Source organism: Mixophyes fleayi, chromosome 4 (genome assembly GCF_038048845.1).
Source record: "Mixophyes fleayi isolate aMixFle1 chromosome 4, aMixFle1.hap1, whole genome shotgun sequence".
NCBI classification, from domain to species: Eukaryota; Metazoa; Chordata; class Amphibia; order Anura; family Limnodynastidae; genus Mixophyes; species Mixophyes fleayi.
The window spans coordinates 206,392,962-206,417,763 of record NC_134405.1 but is presented as its reverse complement, the minus strand read 5'-3'; positions in this window follow the sequence as shown (position 1 = coordinate 206,417,763).

Genomic DNA, 24,802 nt, shown 5'->3' with positions numbered 1-24,802 from the left:
ACATTGCTTTCCCTGACCTATTTCTTTCACCACTGTCTTTCTGCATTTGCCCCATAGATATTACAACGATAGCTAAAGCAAATAATGTTCTATACAGAGCTCATTCTTGTTCCTCATGCCAGAGTCACCAAGTGGCCTCCACTCTCACTCACTGTCAATAACACCACTATACTCTCTGTGTTGCCACTGTTACTCAGTAAGTTTGTGAGGAGGATGGGAGGACCAGATTCATGAGACATAATAGGGTCCAAAAAATGTGTTACTTTAAACCTTATCAAAACCATATCACGAAGTTATGTTTAAAATTACAAACATATATGGTAAACCATAAGTAAATTACTGTCTGTTTTTTGTGGTAGTTACCTCAAAATGTTACACATTATTTCAACACTAAAACTTACATTTACAACTCAGCAAGGACAAAAATGATCACACTTAAATCACAATAAATCTAGTGCCTGTTATAGAATGGCAGTAATTGCAAATAGCAGAGTACATTTCCCAACTCTCCGCCCCCTCTTTGCTAGGATACGATGAATGAATAATAGGCAGACATTTTGCACACAAGTGAAGAAAAGATCCGCGAGTCACGTGAGCTTGCACTCACGTGCTCTGCTAACCAATCACAAAGCAGAGTATTTGAGAGTAGCTTAGTTCCAAGATCAGGGCTAACACCCTTAGCAGGGAGCTAAGGGTGTTGGCTGAGGCAGTGGAGAGTATGGCTGCAGGGAGGAACATCTCTAACGAGATGAAACTGCGGGCATAGCGGAGGGTACGCAGGCACATTTGGCTGCGGTTTCACCGCCATAGATCTATAGTGCAGCTCCAGCATCGCTGGAGTAACCTGAGGCGCCGCCAGCCCCAGCTTTTGGCCGAGCTGAGAGGAGATGTTAAGATGTGAGTTTTCTATTATTCGGTTACAAAACTGTTATACACATACTTGCTTTATTTTTTAAAATCATTTCAAAGTTTACACAAGACATAGTAGACCGTAAATATATATCTGGATCAAGATTAGAAATGTCACTCCCCCTCCAATGCCACATGCTTTAGTACATGTGAAATTGTGTTTTTAAATTATATTTACTATCCCTACTGATTGAGAGCCAAACTCCAGACCAATATGGCATGTTTTGGACTCAAACTCATGACCCCAGTGCTGTGAGGCAGAAGTGCTACCCACTAAGGCAACTTGCTGACATTACCTTCCAGACATTTATAATATTACAGTGGCAGATGTGTTATATTGCAAAAAGAGTTGAACGCCATCTTTGGGGACAATGCTCACAGTTGGATTTTCACATGTTACAAGACCTTACCCAAATACCTCCTGTACAATGTCTCCCTAATTTGACACAAATTAGATGGTAAAATTTGGAATCTGAAAAAAATGAATACTTTAGTACAAATTTAAACAGTAATAATGACATTTACACATCCATAATACCAAAACAAACCTTGTTATAGGCCATCTGAAAGTGGAATGTGTCTGTCAAATTGAATTCCTTTTATTAAACATTTTCTTTATATCTGTATTAAAATGCATGGTTCACAGTGTCAGTTCACATAATTATCAGGCTACATGTTTATTATTGAGAAGCAGGTTGAAGTTTTTACAATAAGCTTATGTGTAATATTTATTCCAACAGACTGTAGACATCACGCCAACAACAGGCATTGGAGGAGGCACCTGAGGAGGTGGAGGAGGTGGCAGAGGATGTGACGGAAGCTGCAGAGGATGTGGAGGAGGAGCCAGCGTTGGAGGCGGAGGAGGTAGCCCTTGTGGAGGAGGTGGAGGAGTTGGCCCTGAAGGAGGAGGAGGCCCTGGTCGAGGAGATGGCTGCCATATAGGCAGTGTTGGAGTTGGCGATGGGTGAATGTAAGTATTGAAATTAAACCCTTTTCCCAATTGTATTCCTTTTGAGGCACATTGTAGTTGAGCAAAAATCATGATTATCCACATGTCATTTTCTCAATAGCTAGTTATTCATTCCACAGTTTTCAACCATGATGGCCATAATAATAATTTTTAGTGTTTCAAGTAAACTCCACCAATTTTGTATATATAAATACATCTGCCAGCCAAAAGTATTGATCCTCTGCCTAGTACTGTGTTTAGCATATCATTAACCTTTTCCAACAATGTAAATTTGTGTAACACTTCATGCCTCTGGTGATCCCGTCAAATGAGATAAACAAAGTACACCCTTTTGAAGTAACATATGTTGGAACAATTAGGTAAGCATGTTTTTTTTTTTCTTTTTTTCAACAGCTCAAGAAGACACCCAAGCTGCGGGTGAAATCCCACAATCAAAAGATGACAACATGCATGATATATTAAAATATCGTAGAAAGATAAAATAAATTAATATGTTGCAACAAAATTATTAGTTCTTCAAAATATTTATAATGTATTTTGGAATATTAAGGTTAAAAAATATTGTTATAAAAAAAACAAAAAAAAACAAAAATTGTTGTGTGTTTGTAATTTAATTACAATAAATATGTTGAGGTTATTTTAGCCAATAGCAGATGGATATTTAGAATATACCTTAATATTTAATTTACATTGGTATCTTTGCACTACATCATAATTTCTTTCATCATTTATTTATTTATGATCGTACCAGCAACTCTGAGGTGCTGTACAGAGAACACAGTCCCTGGCCCAATAGAGCTTACAGTCTAACAACACACACACACACACTTTGATTGATGAAGTCAAATGGAGTTGAGGGAGGAAAAAAAAACATGGGGAGAACAGACAGGGCAAGGATCATTAAGAAAGGTTAGTCAATAAAAAGGAGTAACTTGGTCATGTTTGATTGTAGGTACCGTATTTTTCGCACCATAAGACGCACTTTTCCCCCCAAAAAAAGTGGGGGGAAAAGTGTGTGCGTCTTATGGAGCGAATACCTGGTTGCCGTGGGGACACTCAAGCGTCCTGCTGCCGGGCGGATATCTCTATTCTCCAGTGCGCATGAGAGTGACGTGGTGGACGCGACCTACACTCTCTACAGCCGCCTCTCCGAGGGAAAAGGGAGAACTTCTCTGACATTGCAAGCACCTTACATATTGAGGACTATTTTTACTTTTAGCTTTCTCATTCGCAAAAGGACTCCCTTGCAGCTTGTGATACATCTCGGTATAACAGAGCATGGAGGAACGTTCCCTGGCAGGGAAAGAATAGGGTAAGATCTTTTTCCCTTTGTACTCCACCAAGTGTCCACACTTGCTTACAGTTACAAAAGAGCTTTCCTTTTCAGCAACAGTTTATGGACAAAATGATGTTAGTACAACCTTGTGTTTTAATGTGGACTATAAATACTACTTTAGTTAGAAACGCGGAATTTGCTTGATGTTCCACCTTCCCTGCATCGACAAATAGAAAGGGGTCTGTGCACTATAATGCTTGTAATTCTCGACCTACTAATAGTGGTAGGTCCAATCATTGTAATATGTCATTACAGTTACCTACCCACCTGCCTAAGAGAATTCACATCACATCAGTGATAAATAAGAGTGATATATTTATTCCTTATACATGTTTAGCACCCAGGTCCTGATTTTCCAGTAGGCTCAGGCTGCAGCCTAGGGTGTCAGATTTGAGATTTGGTTCAGAATATTTTTTTTCCTGTTTTCCTCCTCTAAAAACTAGGTGCGTCTTCTGGTCAGGTGCGTCTTATGGAGCGAAAATTACGGTATATTGAAAAAGTTGGTATAAATTTATAATTGGGGAAATGCATGTCCTAGATTAACTTTCAATGTATCAGTGTGGTACATGAAAAAAAGAGCCATTCTTTTACTTTGTTGCCAAAAAAGAACAACTATTATTCAATACTTTTACAGTGTTCAAAGTTAATCTAATTTTGACTTTACTTATCTTAATGGCCCACAAAGTCCACACAGCTAAGGCCATGTTTGGGAAATGAACTCATGACTCCAGGGCTGTAACGCAGAAGTGCTAACCACTAACTCACATAACATACAAGCGGTAGATGAATAAAAAATAAAAGGTTTGCAGACAATATTTGCATTTACCTCAAAGGAGCATGTCCCCTCAAAATCCACTCCCTCCAGCCCAAAAGTCTAAGGACATTGATAGTAATAAATGGCAGCATGCAGATTATGTGAATAATGTGCTCTGTGGGCCAGATTCATTTTGGATCCAAAAACATTAAGAATTATAAATGCTCCTTGGCTTTACAAAGTTGCATTTGAGGGGGAGATACATCTAAAATAATAGGACAGATTTATCATTGTGGTGGAGCGTGTAGTAAATGACATTTGAACAACAGAGTAAAAATGAAGCTATGAAGTGTTTGTGTGTTACATGAAAACAAACCATTACTTTACTTAATATCTAAATACTATCCTAATTCTAGCCCTTGCAAAAACAAAACATAGGTTGGTTTGGGCAAAGTTCCTCTTGTGTTTCTTTCATTAATGAAGACCCACAAGCTGCACACAGACGCTACGGCCATGCTTGGTATTCAAACTCATGATGCCACTGTTGGGAGACAGAAGTGCTAACCACTAAGGCTAATTAGGAAGAGTACTATTATCTAGGGATGAGCGCACTCGGATTTATGAAATCCGAGCCCACCCGAACGTTGCGGATCCGAGTCGGATCCGAGACAGATCCGGGTATTGGCGCCAAATTCAAATGTGAAACTGAGGCTCTGACTCATAATCCCATTGTCAGATCTTGCGATACTCGGATCCTATAAATTCCCCGCTAGTCGCCGCCATCTTCACTCGGGCATTGATCAGGGTAGAGGGAGGGTGTGTTAGGTGGTCATCTGTGCTGTTTAGTTCTGTGCTGTTTAGTTCTGTGCTGTTTAGTTCTGTGCTGTTTAGTTCTGTGCTGTTTAGTTCTGTGCTGTGCTGTGTTCTGCAGTATCAGTCCAGTGGTGCTGTGTGCTGTGCTCTGTCCTTCTGAGGTCAGTGGTGCTGCTGGGTCCTGTGCTGTGTCCTGTTCAGTCCAGTGGTGCTGTGTCCTGTGCTCTGTGCTTCTAAGGGCATAGTTATTTCCCCAATATTCCCCTGTGTTTAAAAAAATAAAAAAAAGTTTTTTTAAAAAATACCAAAAACTACTTTAATTTTTTTTAATTACCACAAAATTTGCACAACCAATCCTGCAGTATAAGCCCATTGGTACTGCAATATTACCAAGTTCACACATTCAGCAGTAAAAGTCCAGTGGTACTGCAATATTACAAAGTTTACACATTCTGCAGTATCAGTCCAGTGGTGCTGTGTCCTGTGCTCTGTCCTGCTGAGTTCCGTAGTGCTGCTGGGTCCTGTGCCGTGTCCTGTTCAGTCCAGTGGTGCTGTGTCCTGTGCTCTGTGCTTCTAAGGGCATAGTTATTTCCCCATTATTCCCAAGTTTTTAAAAAATAAAAAAAAAGTAAAAAAAAATAAAAAATTTAAAAAAAAAAAAAAATATATAATAATTATAACCAAATTTGCAAAACCAATCCAGCAGTATAAGTCCATTGGTACTGCAATATTACAAAGTTCACACATTCTGCAGTATCAGTCCAGTGGTGCTGTGTCCTGTGCTCTGTCCTGCTGAGGTCCGTAGTGCTGCTGGGTCCTGTGCCGTGTCCTGTTCAGTCCAGTGGTGCTGTGTCCTGTGCTCTGTGCTTCTAAGGGCATAGTTATTTCCCCATTATTCCCAAGTTTTTAAAAAATAAAAAAAAGTAAAAAAAAATAAAAAAGTAAAAAAAATAAAATAAATATAATAATTATAACCAAATTTGCAAAACCAATCCAGCAGTATAAGTCCATTGGTACTGCAATATTACAAAGTTCACACATTCTGCAGTATCAGTCCAGTGGTGCTGTGTCCTGTGCTCTGTCCTGCAGAGTTCCGTAGTGCTGCTGGGTCCTGTGCCGTGTCCTGTTCAGTCCAGTGGTGCTGTGTCCTGTGATCTGTGCTTCTAAGGGCATAGTTATTTCCCCACTATTCCCAAGTTTTTTAAAAATAAAAAAAAAGTAAAAAAAAATAAAAAATTTAAAAAAAAAAAATATATAATAATTATAACCAAATTTGCAAAACCAATCCAGCAGTATAAGTCCACTGGTACTGCAATATTACCAAGTTCACACATTCTGCAGTATCTTGTGCTACATATAATGGAGACCAAAAATTTGGAGGATAAAGTAGGGAAAGATCAAGACCCACTTCCTCCTAATGCTGAAGCTGCTGCCACTAGTCATGACATAGACGATGAAATGCCATCAACGTCGTCTTCCAAGCCCGATGCCCAATCTCGTAGTACCGGGCATGTAAAATCCAAAAAGCCCAAGTTAAGAAAAAGTAGCAAAAAGAGAAACTTTAAATCATCTGAGGAGAAACGTAAAGTTGCCAATATGCCATTTACGACACGGAGTGGCAAGGAACGGCTTAGGCCCTGGCCCGTGTTCATGACTAGTGGTTCAGCTTCACCCACGGATCTTAGCCCTCCTCCTCCTCCCCCCCCCTACAAAAAATTGAAGAGAGTTATGCTGTCAGCAACAAAACAGCAAACAACTCTGCCTTCTAAAGAGAAATTATCACAAATCCACAAGGCGAGTCCAAGGATGTTGGTGGTTGTCAAGCCTGACCTTCCCATCACTGTACGGGAAGAGGTGGCTCGGGAGGAGGCTATTGATGATGTAGCTGGCGCTGTGGAGGAACTTGATGATGAGGATGGTGATGTGGTTATTGTAAATGAGGCACCAGGGGGGGAAACAGCTGATGTCCATGGGATGAAAAAGCCCATCGTCATGCCTGGTCAGAAGACCAAAAAATGCACCTCTTCGGTCTGGAGTTATTTTTATCCAAATCCAGACAACCAATGTATGGCCATATGTAGCTTATGTAAAGCTCAAATAAGCAGGGGTAAGGATCTTGCCCACCTAGGAACATCCTCCCTTATACGTCACCTGAATAACCTTCATAGTTCAGTGGTTAGTTCAGGAACTGGGGCTAGGACCCTCATCGGTACAGGGACACCTAAATCCCGTGGTCCAGTTGGATACACACCAGCAACACCCTCCTCGTCAACTTCCTCCACAATCTCCATCAGATTCAGTCCTGCAGCCCAAGTCAGCAGCCAGACTGAGTCCTCCTCAATACGGGATTCATCCGAGGAATCCTGCAGCGGTACGCCTACTACTGCCACTGCTGCTGTTGCTGCTGTTAGTCGGTCATCTTCCCAGAGGGGAAGTCGTAAGACCGCTAAGTCTTTCACAAAACAATTGACCGTCCAACAGTCGTTTGCCATGACCACAAAATACGATAGTAGTCACCCTATTGCAAAGCGTATAACTGCGGCTGTAACTGCAATGTTGGTGTTAGACGTGCGCCCGGTGTCCGCCATCAGTGGAGTGGGATTTAGAGGGTTGATGGAGGTATTGTGTCCCCGGTACCAAATCCCCTCGAGATTCCACTTCACTAGGCAGGCGATACCAAAAATGTACAGAGAAGTACGATCAAGTGTCCTCAGTGCTCTAAAAAATGCGGTTGTACCCACTGTCCACTTAACCACGGACATGTGGACAAGTGGTTCTGGGCAAACGAAGGACTATATGACTGTGACAGCCCACTGGGTAGATGCATCCCCTTCCGCAGCAACAGCAACAGCTGCATCAGTAGCAGCAACTACAAAATGGCGGCTCGTGCAAAGGCAGGCAACATTGTGCATTACAGGCTTTAATAAGAGGCACAATGCTGACAACATATTAGAGAAAATGAGGGAAATTATCTCCCAGTGGCTTACCCCACTTAGACTCTCATGGGGATTTGTGGTGTCAGACAATGCCAGTAACATTGTGCGGGCATTAAATATGGGCAATTTCCAGCACGTCCCATGTTTTGCCCACACCATTAATTTGGTGGTGCAGCATTACCTCAAGAGTGACAGGGGTGTGCAGGAGATGCTTGCGGTGGCGCGCAAAATTGCTGGACACTTTCGGCATTCAGCCAGTGCCTACCGCAGACTAGAGGCACATCAAAAAAGCATGAACCTGCCCTGCCATCACCTCAAACAAGAGGTTGTGACGCGCTGGAACTCCACCCTCTATATGCTGCAGAGGATGGAGGAGCAGCAAAAGGCCATTCAGGCCTACACAGCCACCTACGACATAGGCAAAGGAGTGGGGATGCGCCTCAGTCAAGCGCAGTGGAGACTGATTTCCGTGTTGTGCAAGGTTCTGCAGCCATTTGAACTTGCCACACGAGAAGTCAGTTCCGACACTGCCAGCTTGAGTCAGGTCATTCCCCTGATCAGGCTGTTGCAGAAGCAGCTGGAGAAAGTGAGGGAGGAGCTGGTAAGCCATTGCGATTACACCAAGCATGTAGCTCTTGTGGATGTAGCCCTTCGTACGCTTTGCCAGGATCCGAGGGTGGTCACTCTTTTAAAGTCAGAGGAATACATTCTGGCCACCGTGCTCGATCCTCGGTTTAAAGCGTATGTTGTGTCTCTGTTTCCGGCGGACACAAGTCTACAGCGGTGCAAAGACCTGCTGGTCAGGAGATTGTCCTCTGAAGAGGACCGTGACATCCCAACAGCTCCACCCTCATTTTCTTCCACATCTATGGCTGCGAGGAAAAAGCTCAGTTTTCCCAAAAGAGGCACTGGCGGGGATGCTGATAACATCTGGTCCGGACTGAAGGACCTGCCAACCATTGCAGACATGTCTACTCTCGCTGCATTGGATGCTGTCACAATAGAAAACATTGTGGATGATTACTTTGCTGACACCATCCAAGTAGACATGTCAGACAGTCCATATTGTTACTGGCAGGAAAAAAAGGCAGTTTGGAAGCCCCTGTACAAACTGGCTCTATTTTACCTGAGTTGTCCCCCCTCCAGTGTGTACTCGGAAAGAGTTTTTAGTGCAGCGGGGAACCTGGTCAGTGAGCGGCGAAGGAGGTTGCTTCCTCAGAACGTTGAAAAAATGATGTTTATAAAAATGAATAATCAATTCCTCAATGAAGTACAGCACTGCCCTCCAGACAGTACAGAGGGACCTGTGGCTGTGGAGTCCAGCGGGGACGAATTGATAATGTGTGATGAGGAGGAAGTACACACTGTAGGGGGAGAGGAATCAGAGGTTGAGGATGAGGACGACATCTTGCCTCAGTAGAGCCTGTTTAGTCTGTACAGGGAGAGATGAATAGCTTTTTTGGTGTGGGGGCCCAAACAAACCAATCATTTCAGCCAAAGTTGTTTGGTAGGCCCTGTCGCTGAAATGATTGGTTTGTTAAAGTGTGCATGTCCTATTTCAACAACATAAGGGTGGGTGTGAGGGCCCAAGGACAATTCCATCTTGGACCTTTTTTTTTTTGCATTATATGACCAATCAACAGTCGTTTGCCATGTTCAAAAAGTAAAACCAAATTTAAAAAAATACAAGAAATTAAACCAAAAGTAAAATGCCGTGTCATAATTTAAAACAAGAGGTATTGACGTGCTCTAAAACTACTGTATTGTTGTTTATATTTTATAAACACTACACTTGAAAGCTTGAGTCTTTCAATAAAAAAGTAACTGTCCATTGCACGAATATTTGCAACAGGGACAATTTTAGGGTTAAGAAAGTCAACTAATAACACTTCGACGCTGTCTGTCTTTATAAACACTACACTTGGAAGTTGGAGGAGGTATTGTGGCCCCGGCACCAAATTTACTACCGGGGCCACTCCACTGTGCAGTCCATATTTAGGTGTATCAGATATTAAACAACGGTGACAGTTGATGCCGAATTTTTTAATTATATTGTGGCCTCGGTACCAAATTGTGTACCGGGGCCACCACACTACGCAGTCCAGATACTTGTTTGGTGGAATTCAGACCAGTTGAGGGTTTTATTATTATTATATTGTGTGGACCACTCTATCTATACCACACTACAACTCTATATACCACTCTATTTCATACTTTAATTCTATTTCATACTTTAATTCTATTTAATACTTTAATTCTATTTCATACTTTAATTCTATTTCATACTTTAATTCTATTACTAATTACCATAAAGAGGAACAAAATAAACCAATTTTACCAAAAGTATAATATGACTTAGACTTACAAACACTACACTTGAAAGATCGTGCCTTTAAATGAAAAAGTCAGTCTTCATTGCACGACTATGTGCAACAGGGACAGTTTTTTGGGTTTACAAAGTCAAACAATAACACTTTGACCCTGTCTGTCTGGGATCTCAATGACGAATTGTCTGTACCATGTTTGGAGGAGGTATTGTGGCCCCGGTATCAAATTGGGTACCGGGGCCACCCCACTATGCAGTCCAGATACTTGTTTGGTGGAATTCAGACCAGTTGAGGGTTTTATTATTATTATATTGTGTGGACCACTCTATCTATACCACACTACAACTCTATATACCACTCTATTTCATACTTTAATTCTATTTCATACTTTAATTCTATTTAATACTTTAATTCTATTTCATACTTTAATTCTATTTCATACTTTAATTCTATTACTAATTACCATAAAGAGGAACAAAATAAACCAATTTTACCAAAAGTATAATATGACTTAGACTTACAAACACTACACTTGAAAGATCGTGCCTTTAAATGAAAAAGTCAGTCTTCATTGCACGACTATGTGCAACAGGGACAGTTTTTTGGGTTTACAAAGTCAAACAATAACACTTTGACCCTGTCTGTCTGGGATCTCAATGACAAATTGTCTGTACCATGTTTGGAGGAGGTATTGTGGCCCCGGTATCAAATTGGGTACCGGGGCCACCCCACTATGCAGTCCAGATACTTGTTTGGTGGAATTCTGACACGTGGAGGGTTTTTTAATTATATTGTGGCCTCGGTACCAAATTGTGTACCGGGGCCACCACACTACGCAGTCAAGATAGATAGATGCGTATCATAGATAAAGTACATTCAGTGGTGTGGGGCAAATTGAAAAATATTCAAAATGCACTGACGTTATCAAAAACAAGAGGTTGTCACACGCTAAAACTCCAACATGTATATGATGGAGAGGATGGAGGAGCAGCCGTATGTGTAGTGTAATGCAGATCTGTTGAAGGTTTTTTATATATTTTATTGTGGTGCCCAGTGCCCACTCCTCTACGCAGTCCAGGTACATTTATTGGTGCGATTCATAAAAGTTCAGGGTTTTTAAGATATTGTGGTGACCCACTCCTCTACGCAGTCCAGGTACATTTATTGGTGCAATTCATAAAAGTTCAGGGTTTTTAATATATTGTGGTGACCCACTCCTCTACGCAGTCCAGGTACATTTATTGGTGCGATTCATAAAAGTTCTGGGTTTTTAAGATATTGTGGTGACCCACTCCTCTACGCAGTCCAGGTACATTTATTGGTGCGAATCATAAAAGTTCAGGGTTTTTAATATATATTGTGGTGACCCACTCCTCTACGCAGTCCAGGTACATTTATTGGTGCGATTCATAAAAGTTCTGGGTTTTTAAGATATTGTGGTGACCCACTCCTCTACGCAGTCCAGGTACATTTATTGGTGCGATTCATAAAAGTTCAGGGTTTTTAATATATATTGTGGTGACCCACTCCTCTACGCAGTCCAGGTACATTTATTGGTGCGATTCATAAAAGTTCAGCATTTTTAATATATATTGTGGTGACCCACTCCTCTACGCAGTCCAGGTACATTTATTGGTGCGATTCATAAAAGTTCTGGGTTTTTAAGATATTGTGGTGACCCACTCCTCTACGCAGTCCAGGTACATTTATTGGTGCGAATCATAAAAGTTCAGGGTTTTTAATATATATTGTGGTGACCCACTCCTCTACGCAGTCCAGGTACAATTATTGGTGCGAATCATAAAAGTTCAGGGTTTTTAATATATATTGTGGTGACCCACTCCTCTACGCAGTCCAGGTACATTTATTGGTGCGATTCATAAAAGTTCTGGGTTTTTAAGATATTGTGGTGACCCACTCCTCTACGCAGTCCAGGTACATTTATTGGTGCGATTCATAAAAGTTCAGCATTTTTAATATATATTGTGGTGACCCACTCCTCTACGCAGTCCAGGTACATTTATTGGTGCGATTCATAAAAGTTCTGGGTTTTTAAGATATTGTGGTGACCCACTCCTCTACGCAGTCCAGGTACATTTATTGGTGCGAATCATAAAAGTTCAGGGTTTTTAATATATATTGTGGTGACCCACTCCTCTACGCAGTCCAGGTACAATTATTGGTGCGAATCATAAAAGTTCAGGGTTTTTAATATATATTGTGGTGACCCACTCCTCTACGCAGTCCAGGTACATTTATTGGTGCGATTCATAAAAGTTCTGGGTTTTTAAGATATTGTTGTGACCCACTCCTCTACGCAGTCCAGGTACATTTATTGGTGCGATTCATAAAAGTTCAGGGTTTTTAATATATATTGTGGTGACCCACTCCTCTACGCAGTCCAGGTACATTTATTGGTGCGATTCATAAAAGTTCAGCATTTTTAATATATATTGTGGTGACCCACTCCTCTACGCAGTCCAGGTACATTTATTGGTGCGATTCATAAAAGTTCTGGGTTTTTAAGATATTGTGGTGACCTACTCCTCTACGCAGTCCAGGTACATTTATTGGTGCGAATCATAAAAGTTCAGGGTTTTTAATATATATTGTGGTGACCCACTCCTCTACGCAGTCCAGGTACAATTATTGGTGCGAATCATAAAAGTTCAGGGTTTTTAATATATATTGTGGTGACCCACTCCTCTAGGCAGTCCAGGTACATTTATTGGTGCGATTCATAAAAGTTCAGGGTTTTTAAGATATTGTGGTGACCCACTCCTCTACGCAGTCCAGGTACATTTATTGGTGCGATTCATAAAAGTTCAGCATTTTTAATATATATTGTGGTGACCCACTCCTCTACGCAGTCCAGAAAGATACCTTGTTGCAACGTTTTGGACTAATAACTATATTGTGAGGTGTTCAGAATACACTGTAAATTAGTGGAAATGCTTGTTATTGAATGTTATTGAGGTTAATAATAGCCTAGGAGTGAAAATAAGCCCAAAAACTTGATTTTTAAACTTTTTATGTTTTTTTGCAAAAAAATCCGAATCCAAAACCTTAAATCCGAACCGAGACCTTTCGTCAAGTGTTTTGCGAGACAAATCCGAACCTCAAAAATAACGAAAATCCGGATCCAAAACACAAAACACGAGACCTCAAAAGCCGCCGGTGCACATCCCTACTATTATCTAGCTTTTACATCTGTTGCACACATGCTGTATTGTTGTGCTTCTCTCTCTAGTAGTAGTACAGTTAGAATGCCTGTTATTTTAGTGGTTATTGATCTCTAAAGAAAATGTTTCCTCAGTAGCCACTGAAGCGCAGCATTGGGAATATAGAAAATACTTATTCTAGGTACATATGGAGGATGCTATAAGCAACTTGGTATCCCTTGATGGAATGTGTTGAACTCAGGGCCAGGTCATCCACTAGGTGACCTATGAGGGAGTCCAAGGCCTGGAGGCCCTCCTGCCCCCCGGGCCAGCCTGGGTGTTAATTTAATTTAAAGTATGATTGGAGGGAAATAGAGGAATTTATTAAATGTAAATGCGATTATTTAATGCTGGGGCTCGTTGGTGGAAGGAGGCATAATTATCAAATGTGGGTGCTATTGATTACAGTCAAGGTTGTTTGGAGGGATGCCTAGTGTGTTCGCTAAGCTACACAGGAGGTGAATAGTACCTATCTATTTTCCAAATAGGGCTCCAGCTTGGCCATATTGGGATCATAAGCAGTTGAAAGCATTTGACCCATGGTATGCGAAGGAGTAGGACCATCTTGACTGTCGCCTCTCCTCCACTCTGATCACCTCTTCCCACTCCAGAATCCAAGAATTCTCCCGTGCTGCCCCCTTCACTGGAACGACCTCCCTCGCTCCATCCGTCTTTCTCCCAATCTGTCCTCCTTCAAGAGGGCACTCAAAACTTACCTGTTCCTAAAGGCTTACCAACCTTCCACCTAACTCCCTCATCTCTTCCGCCTGTTCTTCCCCTCTCTCCTCCCAGCCCCCCTATTCTCTCCCCTCTTACTTCAACTTGCTCCCTGTGTGCCTGAGTTCTGTCTACCCTCCCTTAGGATGTAAGATCATTTGAGCAGGGCCCTCTTCCCTTTGTTCTCCATACCTGCTCTTCTGCTCCATCTTTACTGCATTAGCCTGCCTGGAGTCCCTGAAGTTTTGGTATTTTTTTGTTTACCGTTTGTAATGTTTCACCTTGTTTAGTCTACTGTTTGTGCTGTGTACAGCGCTGCGGAACTCTTGTGGCGCCTAATAAATAAAGGATAATAATAATAATAATAATCTTAAACTTGCATGCATATAGAGTAAGTAGAATTGAAGGGGCACATACCCTGACATTATTTTATATTGCTATTAAAGCTTCTCACGTGGTATATAGCTTTTTTTTTAGGATCTCCTTCATTGTCTCTTTAAGGGTCTCTTGCTTTGGATATCTTGTTACATCTATAGGTATATTACACATGATACATTTTTTTCTTCTCTTTTTTTCTTATTTTTGATTGTATCTACTGACAACATTGGGGGAATTTCTACAGGATTTGCCTCCCATCAAAAGCTCACTAGAACTTTAAGAGACAGTATACATTGTATTGTGTGATGATCTTGAACTTGATGTACCTTGAATGAGTAGCAGTTAGATTTACTGTTAGATGTTGTGTCAGTATATAGTTCATTCATCCAATTTGCTCCTGGAATATACACATTATTATTGATTATGCAAACATCAACTGAGCTTAAGAGACCAGCCACTGCTACAGTTAATCCATGTTTATAAATAAGAGTAGGTAAGAGTAGGTAAGAGAGATTAACAGTCTGCCAACTGTCCAATTCTGGTGTCACAGTCCCAAAAAATTGATCACACTAGGTGACAGAGCAGCTTTGAAACATGCATAATATCTATTGATATATTTGTCATGGGACACTGCTGTGCTCGAGATGGCCCGCCAGTGTCTTTTCGTATCCAGGCTGTTGCCCCTGCAGCCAGGGCCACCAAGAGGAATTTGGGGCCCCAGCACAGTAAATTTTTGACCTCCAAGAGCGAATGGCAAAGGAGCTGTATGCAGTCACTGCATTGCAACACCGCCAAAGGGGCATAGCCACATAATGTTGAGGGCTTGGTCATCATGGGGCGTGGCTGCACTTTTTTTAGCAATTATGGTACAAATCTCCACTCATTTTCCCTTGCACCTCTCTATCAGGTGCAGGGAAAAATGGGAGGAGATTTCTGTTAAATCTCTGCTGCAAAGTGTCTTGCGGACGTACTGGAGAAACTTTGAGGCTAATTGAAATTCCCCATTATGTAAATGGTGTTACTCTCACCTACCTGTTGCAGCTTTCACAACCTGGGACTGGATTTTTGCATGTATTCTGGAATGTTGGGACCTGTTGGAAAATGTAAAACTGGAAAAAAGAGTAATAAGTGAATACCGTGCAAAACATAGATTATGCAGTATATAATAATATAAAAATAACATATATCACAACTTCCCCAGCCACATCATGCCACCCCTCAGCTACATCACGCATCAGGCCACCCCCTGCCTAATTATGCATCATGCCACCCCATGTCACATCACCATCATGCCACCAACTTTAAAATCACACCACGTCACCACCCAGACACACCACACCATGCCCCAGACACATCATGCCCCCCCAAGACACATCATGACACCCCTCAGACATATCATGCAACTCCCCAGTTATTTTATCATGCCAGCCCTCAGGCACATTATGACCCCCCAAGACATACTACAACCCCCCAAGACATATTACAACCTCCGCAAGACATATTACAACCCCCGAGACACATTATGCTACCCCAGACACATTATGGTCCCAAGCACATTATGACACACCCCAAACATATTGTAACCTGTCAAACACATTATGACACACCCCCTAGCCCACTGCACTTACCTATGCTGCTGACAGAAAACTTCCTGCATAGTGGGCAGGGAAGCTGTTAGTCTTGCATGATTTCATAATCTTGCAAGATTTGGAGCTCCTGGACAGTGTGTGACACACTGTTATTACACACTGTACATGGACAGCTCCCCCCTTCCCCACACTTGCGGCTGTGTGAGCATGCGTGAGCGTGCGTGTGTGTGTGTGTGTGTGTGTGTGTGTGTGCGGATTGGGCAGTTGAACTATTTAAGGCAGGGAGGACTTAGCCTCCTTACCGGTTATAGGGTCTGTGTTGTTTTTTTGACCAGCTCCTAGTTTCCTGCTATTCTCTCTATACTATTGGAATAACATTTGTTGCGACCTTGGCTTGTTTCTGGACCCTGTTTCTTTGCTGATAGCTCTGACCTCTGTCTGGTATTCGGATTCTCTTTGCCTGCAACCTGCTCAAACATTGTCCTGTCCCTGTTTACTCTGCTTGCTATGGACCCACGACCCTTGGACTGTTCCTAGACTTGTCTCAGATTCTCTGGTTACACTTCCTTCCACCTGCACTAAAATCTTCAAACATAAGCTCCTACTGCCTAAGAGTTAAGTACTAGGGACATCTGAGTACCTGCAAGCAAAACAAGCTCTAATGGCAAAGGCAGCTGATAAAGGTGAAGTACTCTATCGTTAGTTCTAGGAGTAAATGTTTGAGATACTAGCCTAACATTATAAACGGCTTAAAATAATATTGGAGGAATCTGTTCCAATGGACTCCAGCCAAACTAGTCCTGATTCTGCCCAGGTTTTTGCTGGCCAAATTAAGACCCTGTCCCAGATGGTTCAAGAGTTTTCACATCGCTTGTTGGCGCAAGAAGTGGCCTCAAAGTCATCCTAGGCCATCCTGGCATCTGTGGAGGTACTTTCTGGGCCGCTTCTCCAGAGATCGAATGCTCTTCCACAAGTTTAATTTGCAAGCTTTACTTCTGCTGGAGACCCCGCTCCTCCGGATCTGAACAGCAGAGAGTGGGGATCGTAATCTCTCTTTTCCATGGAGACCTCCAGTCTTGGTCCTTTAGTCTGGGTCCAAATAGCCCCACACTTCAATCAGTGGATGTGTTTTTTAATGGCCTGGGATTATTATATGATGATCCTGACTGAGTGACTTCCGCTGAAGCACACCTGAGGTCCCTTAAGCAAGGAAGGCGAACGACAGAAGAGTACTGCAATCATTTCCAGCACTGGGCCACTTACTGTGAATGGAAGTATCCAACACTTCGCAGTCGGTTTCCCTTAGGTCTTTCAGAACAGATCAAAGATTCACTGGTACAATATCGCACTCCAAACTCTGTGGAAAATCTCATGCAGCTAGGCATCAAGATTAATAGGCGGATTAAGAGGAAAGCGGAAAAGGAATCACCATCCTCTTTTGTATCATCTGATCCTTTTCTTGCTTCTGGTGACATTGCTGAGAATTTGTAGTTAGGGGCTTACCAACTTTCAACTAAGAACAGTCCAGAATACGCTCCCGGGGTCCATACCTTTACTGTGGCATTAGGGAGCATCTCCTTCGTGCATGCCCTAACAGGACGGGAAAAGACCAGGCCTAGTGAATGAGGAAGGGGATCACCTAGGTCTTCAAATAGTCTCTTCCAAGAATTTGTTATTAGTTCCAGCTAAAATTTCCGAAAACGGACAAACATTCCCTGTGTCTGCCTTCCTGGTCAGTGGGGCTGCTGGAAATTATTTGGACCTAGGATTAGTCAAGACCTTGGGTATCCATCCCATCCAGTTAGAATCAGCTATTCCAGTGCAGTGTATGGTCTTAATGAAAATCCTCTGACGGGAGGCAAGATTGTAATCCACACACCCCATTGCATCTCATGGTGGGCACCCTCCATTCAGATATCTTGACACTGTTCTTAATATACTGTCTCTCAGTGCCGCTAATTCTGGGTCACCCCTTGCTGTCACTCCACAACCCTCTTATTGATTGGTGTAAGGGGGAGACTGTTCAGTGAAGCTCCTCCTGTTCTTCCTTTTGTTTGACCTTACCACTCCGGGTCATACAAGCCTGTCTTGATCAGTTACCCTATCCTTATAAAGATTTTCTAGATGTCTTCTCTAAAAAAGAAGCAGATACCCTTCCTCCACACCAAGAGTATGACTGCGCCATTGACCTGGTTCCTGGTCCTAAAGCAGTTAAGGTTAGACTGTATGCTCTCTCCATTCCAGAAACCAAAACTGTGGAGTCATACATGGAGGAGAATCTGCAAAAAGGTTTCATTAGGCCTTCAAAGTCACTAACAGGAGCAGATTTCTTCTTTGTACCCAAGATAGATGAGAGTCTGAGACCATGTATAGATTACAGAGGGCTTAATAAAATCACCATCAAAAACACCTACCAGCTAATTTCTCTCCTCTTTGAGCAGCTTAAAGAGGCTAAAATGTTCACTAAGATAGACCTTTGCAGGACTTACAATCTAATTCAGATCCGAGAAGCCGATGAGTGGAAGACTGCCATCAATACTCAAACAGGACACTATGAGTACCTGATTATGTCTTTCGGCCTCAGTAAAGCACCAGTCATCTTCCAGGACTTAATCAACAATGTCCTATGGGAATTCCTGGGAACTTTTGTCTTTGTATATCTTGACGATATTTTGAGATACTCTCAGTCCCTGGCCCAACAACACCAGCAAGTCAGAAATGTCCTTCTCAAGCTTCATCAGCACCATCTCTATGCTAAATTCAAAAAGTGCGAGTTTGAGGTCAACAGGGTTACCTTCCTTAGGTATGTCATCACACCTAGTGGATTTTCTATGGATTCCAGCTAGGCCCAAACAATTCTGTATTGGGTACTACTCACTAATCTGTAGGATATATAAGGATTCCTGGGCTTCGCAAATTAATACATCAGGTTTATTCATTCTTGTTCTCATGGCACCCATTACCACTCTAACCTGCAAGGGGCAGACCATGCCAATTGGCCTCTTTTGGCAGTGGCATCCTTTGAAGCTTTGAAAAACACCTTGATTTCTGGTCTGATGCTCAGATATCCCAACTCTGAGTTGCCCTTGAGTGTCGAAGTTCATGCCTCTATTGTACGCGCAGGAGCGGTTTAATCTCAAAAAGATCTCCATGACCAAAACCTCGACCTGTGTGTCTACTTGCCCTGCAAGTTTTCATCTGCAGAAGCCAATTGCAATGTGGGCAATTCGGAGCTTTTGGTAATCAAGTGGGCCTTTGAAGAGGGACATCACAAGCTTAAAGGTACTACACATGTCAACTTTTTTTTTGTTTTTTATCTATGCAGTCTGGCTGGACCGAAATGCAATGTGTAGATTTAACCTCATGTATCCAGCTCCCTTTGTCCAATAGACTGTAAGCTTGCGAGCATGGCCGTCTCACCTCTTTGTCTGTTTTAGCCAGTTTGTTTATTACTGTGTTTGTCCCCAATTAAAAAGCGCTACATAATTTTCTGGCTCTTTATAAATAAAGCTTGTTGATGATGATGATCCCTGTATAAACTGATCACAAGAGTCTCTCCTGTATCGAGTCACCCAAGAGAATTTCAGGCAAGTATGATGGGCTCTCTTATTCACCAGTTTAAGGTTTATTATCACCGTCTCAGCAGGCTCAAGAAACCTTAATGCTGACGCTTTGTTTCTCATCAATCTCCAGCAGCCCCATCGTTTCAGCCTCAACTATCCTAGTCGCCTTACCCCTTGGGTAAGACTCTCCGTCAACTCCAACATCTGGCACCTCCGGAAATTCCAGTTAACAGCCTTTTTTTCCCGGATCATCTTAGGAAAATAGTGTTTTCCGAGTCTCATGACAAGACTTCCGGACACTCTGATATTACTAAGACCATTGAAAACTTGTCTTGTGTGATTTGATGCCATTTTTGTCTGCTCATGTCAGGGAATACATCCTCTCCTGCGAGGTCTGCTCCAAAAATAAATCTTCCCGAACATGTCCTTCTGGTCAACTTATGCCATTACCCTTTCCTGTTCGACCATGGATACATCTGTCCATACACTTTATTGTGGATTTACCATGGTCATCATGATATAATACCATCTGGGTAATGTTTGACTGGTTCAGCAAGATGGCATACTTCATTCCACATTTTTCGCCTTCATGGTCTTCCCGTTGAAGTGGTGTCGGACCAAGGCTCCCAGTTTGTTGCTGTTTTCTGGAAGTCTTTTTGTACCTTGCTTGGAATCAATCTAAGTTTGTCTTCTGCTTACCACCCTCAGTTTAGCGGGCAAAAAGAAAGGATAAATCAGCCCCACGAACAGTTCCTTTGTTTATAAATCTCTAAATGTCATGATGACTGGGCCACGCTACTTCCCAGGGCAGAGTTCGCCTACAAAGATGTCTGTCACTCATCCACTCAGTGTTTACCATTCTTCTGCAACTTTGCAACTTTTCCTTATCTTCCATGGTTTCGACAAGTCTACCTGAGGTATACTCTACTGCTGGTCGCCTTATACAGATATGGAAGAAGGTTCACATTGCCTTTCGTCAGGCCTTCTTTAAATAAAAGTTCTTTGCTGAGGCTTCCTAGGTCCTTGAAAGTACTCAACATCTTATATTGCTCTCTAGTAAAGCCTACCATCACCTCAAGCAACTTTAGATCATCTTGATCACAGAGACCTCAGCCTATAAAGGAAGATGGATGTCAAGCGCTTGTAGTGGAAAAAGATCTTGACTCTAAGACGGTCAATGAGCAATGAGCAGGTACATTTCCTGTTGCATTGGAAGAGTTACAGCCTGGAAGAACGTACTTTATATATATTGTGGCAAAAGCCCGCTACTGCAGAAGCACACGCGAACAACTTCTTCCTTTTTATGGTGCTTTATTGTCAGGATGGTAAATGTTTTGACACCGTATACTTGCACAGAAATAATGGAGACCCTAAACACTAGCTATACATAGTCCAGCTCTCTCTCAGGACCAGTCAGCTCACCCAACGTTGGTCTCAGTGCACAAATGATATAAACAAGCTTTTATACCTGATACTCCTCCCCCAGCCTTAGCTTGATGGACAGGTGACACACCCACCTTCTCTTTAAAAGGAAACGCCCATCACTGGCTCTGTAATTCAAACAGACACACCTGTCTGTTTGCTGAGAGGAAGGATTTCAAGTCATGTAAGTTAAACAAAATTTAAACTATTGCTTTTCATACATAGGTCTTTACATTCAATCTAGGTGCATTACTGCACAAATGTTTTACTCTACCTCCCTGCTTTCTCTGCATATAGCCAGCTAAATGCCTCCTTTTGTTACAATATATATATATATACATACACAGTGCTTTTTTGTAAGAAAAAAGGTGCCAGAACTCACCTCTTTTTGCTCCCTCGTTTTTTTGTAGCCCTCTATTTCTGCGTTTCCTTGCCCCGCTTTCTGTAGTCTGTACTTACCTTCTATGCTTCTTTTCTCGCTTCTCTGCTTGTTTGATTGATCCGATAAGTTCTATGACAAAAAAGCACTGTGTGTATATATATATATATATATATATATATATATATATATATATATATATATATATATATATATATATATATATAGGTGTGTGTGTGTGTGTTTGTGTGTTTTTTATTTAGTCACAGTGTGCACTATACTATATGGACACCTATATATGCACAGTGCCTTAAAACAGGTACAATCACTGACAAAATGTGTGCAAAGTGTTAATGGCATCTGTAAATTTTACAAATGAAGCCGTTTTATGGATAATCACAGATGCTGACGAAATGGAGGGGGGAGTGTGTTAAAAATAAAATTAAGAAAAATAGTCCCTGCCATGTCAGTGAGGCACTGAAATAAATGCCTCTAGGGCCAGCAATTCATCTCCTGTCAGCACTGACATTCCTCAGAAGCAGGGTAGAGTAATTACCTTAATATGCTAAAGTTATACCAAAACCTGAAGCTTTAAGAGGGAAGTGATCTGATGCTTTCATCATGAAGAAACCCTGGTGAATGCCGGCAGCTTTATCTACACAGCTTGGCGACTTGAACAGCTAACATTTGTACAAAGTTTATGGGGGTAAAAATATGTTGTGCATGGACTTGACCATTGTATATAAGTTAATGCATTTTAAATGACCCTTTATTATTATATTATGAACATACTATGCAAAGTTTTACAAAGAATGTTTAATCACTCACTTCAGTCCCTTCCTCCGTGCAGCTAACCATCTAAATTCTCTGCCACACAAATTAGAATGTTTTTTGAATGTTAAAAATCCAGAGGAATTCAGGGGGAGAACATAAAAATTCCACACAGATCACTATGTACTGGTTGGAATAGAACCCAAGGCTGCATCAGTGAGAGGCAGGAATTTTTTATAGACCGCAATGTAATGTAATCTTTCTTGTTAAAATGAAATTGTGCAATAAAACTAAGAGTACTAGATAAAAGATGCAATTCTTTCTATTCTCTTAACTAAAATAGAAAGAAATAAAAAAACATTTCAGTTCACTGAGCAAACAACGTTGAGTTGTTATGTCCGCCAATACCATTGACTGGCGTTCTTCTTTAAGAGTGGGCAGTGACAATAAAGGACCTCAATTAAAGATGCCTTTCCCCAATTCAAACCCTCTCAATGTTGCTTGTCTCTGTAGAATTCTTGGGTCAATCACCCAGGTGCAGATTAGTTTCTCAGACCTCTAGTTTCTGTGGGTGAACTGCAAATCGGTGTCCCTGCAAGTTAGGGTTTAATAGCATCAAAGTGCAGATACAGCAAGTGTAGCAACTAACAGTTCTCGTTCTGGGGGAATTATCCATTGTCATATGTCTGAAATTACCTGTGGGTAAGTTATATACTGAACAGATTTCACTTTTCATGATAAACTCATCCACTTGTGCTTTAATTGTATCCATGGTTGGCTACTCATAATCCCAGCCATGATTGGAGGTTAAGCGAGATTGTCAGATGGAGTAAGAATTGCACTGTTTAATCTTCCACATTCATTTTGCTGTCACCTGTCTTGAAGGGTTACCAGCACTTTACAGAGAATTGTCTGTGCCCTCTCCCTATTGCTACTCAGGATTTCTCAGAGGTAGGTCTTTTCCTGTCCAGCTTCATATTGCTGGTGATTTACACATTTACATTCCTGGTCCTGTAATTCTGCTTCAGTTGGTTTCTGACACCTGACCCCTGGCTCCTTTGGTGGGGCTACTGATATAATCTGTGGGTGCAGATGCTCTCCAGTGCAGTTCCTCTTCTGTTCTTGTCTGTTCAGATGAGCCTGGCTTACTGACTACTCTTGGACATCCACCATACGGACCTTGTTATATTTGCTAAACACAAGACATAATTTGCACTGCATTTAAATGAGAAATTACATGCAAGCTTGGGTGCTTGCTATAAGAGATGGTTCAAGACTGCACTGGTAATAGTCCTAAGTGTGTCCAAGAACAGTGTGAAGTAAGCCAATACAGATATGTGTGTGAGTATGCAATTGTGACCACAGCAGGGTTTCAATTTAAAGCTTTGGCTTTCATTAGTCTTAAAAAAGAAGTCTGAGGAGATCTCATAGCCCCTTCCTAGGCAGAGACAGGTCCTGTACCATCTGGGCAAGGACCTATAGAGGATTGGCCAGAACTTAACTCTACATTTAATTTTGGCTGATTATAATGTGAGGCCAGACATATACATTCCTGAAACTAAATACCTAGAACTAGCTACCTGTGTCTTGTCCTTTAGTAGCTCCCTTTCACATAGAGTGGAAGATCCAAAGCTAATGGTCAGGGTAGACTGCATCTAAGCTTCTGAAATACAGAAGCAGGGGTCAGAACCAGACATAAGACTAAAATAGTATAAACATGCATTTCAGTAACCGTGTCATTGTACTTATAAACAGCACCTCGGCTATTAGATTTAAAGTGCAGGAGCATATCAAGAAGCTTATATTGAGCCAGACCCCTCTGAGCTGTTTTGCTGTAGTGTGATCACATGACTGCATTGCCCACACAGCTGCTCATCTGTGCCATCTGATCCTAACACAAGCATGCCTGTAAATTAGGGATGTGCACCGGCGACTTTTGGTGTCTCGTGTTTTGTGTTTTGGATTCGGATTTTCGTGATGTTTTGGGTTCGGATTTGTTTCGCAAAACACCTGCCGAAAGGTTTTGGTTCGGATTTAAAGTTTTGGATTCGGATTTTTTTTTGAAAAAAAGCATAAAAAGTTCAAAAATCAAGTGTTTGGGCTTATTTTCACTCCTACGCTATTATTAACCTCAATAACATTCATTAACAAGCATTTCCACTAATTTACAGTGTATTCTGAACACCTCACAATATAGTTATTAGTCCAAAACGTTGCAACGAGGTATCTTTCTGGACTGCGTAGTGGAGTGGTCACCACAATATAATAAGAAAACCATCAACTGGTCTTAATCGCACCAAAAAATGTACCTGGACTGCGTAGAGGAGTGGTCACCCCAACATAATTAATAAAAAACCCTCCACGGCTCTGAATTTCCCCAAAAAAAATTCTGGACTGTGTAGTGGCCCCGGTACTAAATTTGTTACCGGGGACACAATACCTCCATCAACCCTCTAAATCCCACTCCACTGATGGCGGACACCGGGCGCACGTCTAACACCAACATTGCAGTTACAGCCGCAGTTATACGCTTTGCAATAGGGTGACTACTATCGTATTTTGTGGTCATGGCAAACGACTGTTGGACGGTCAATTGTTTTGTGAAAGACTTAGCGGTCTTGCGACTTCCCCTCTGGGAAGATGACCGACTAATAGCAGCAACAGCAGCAGTGGCAGTAGTAGGCGTACCGCTGCAGGATTCCTCGGATGAATCCCGG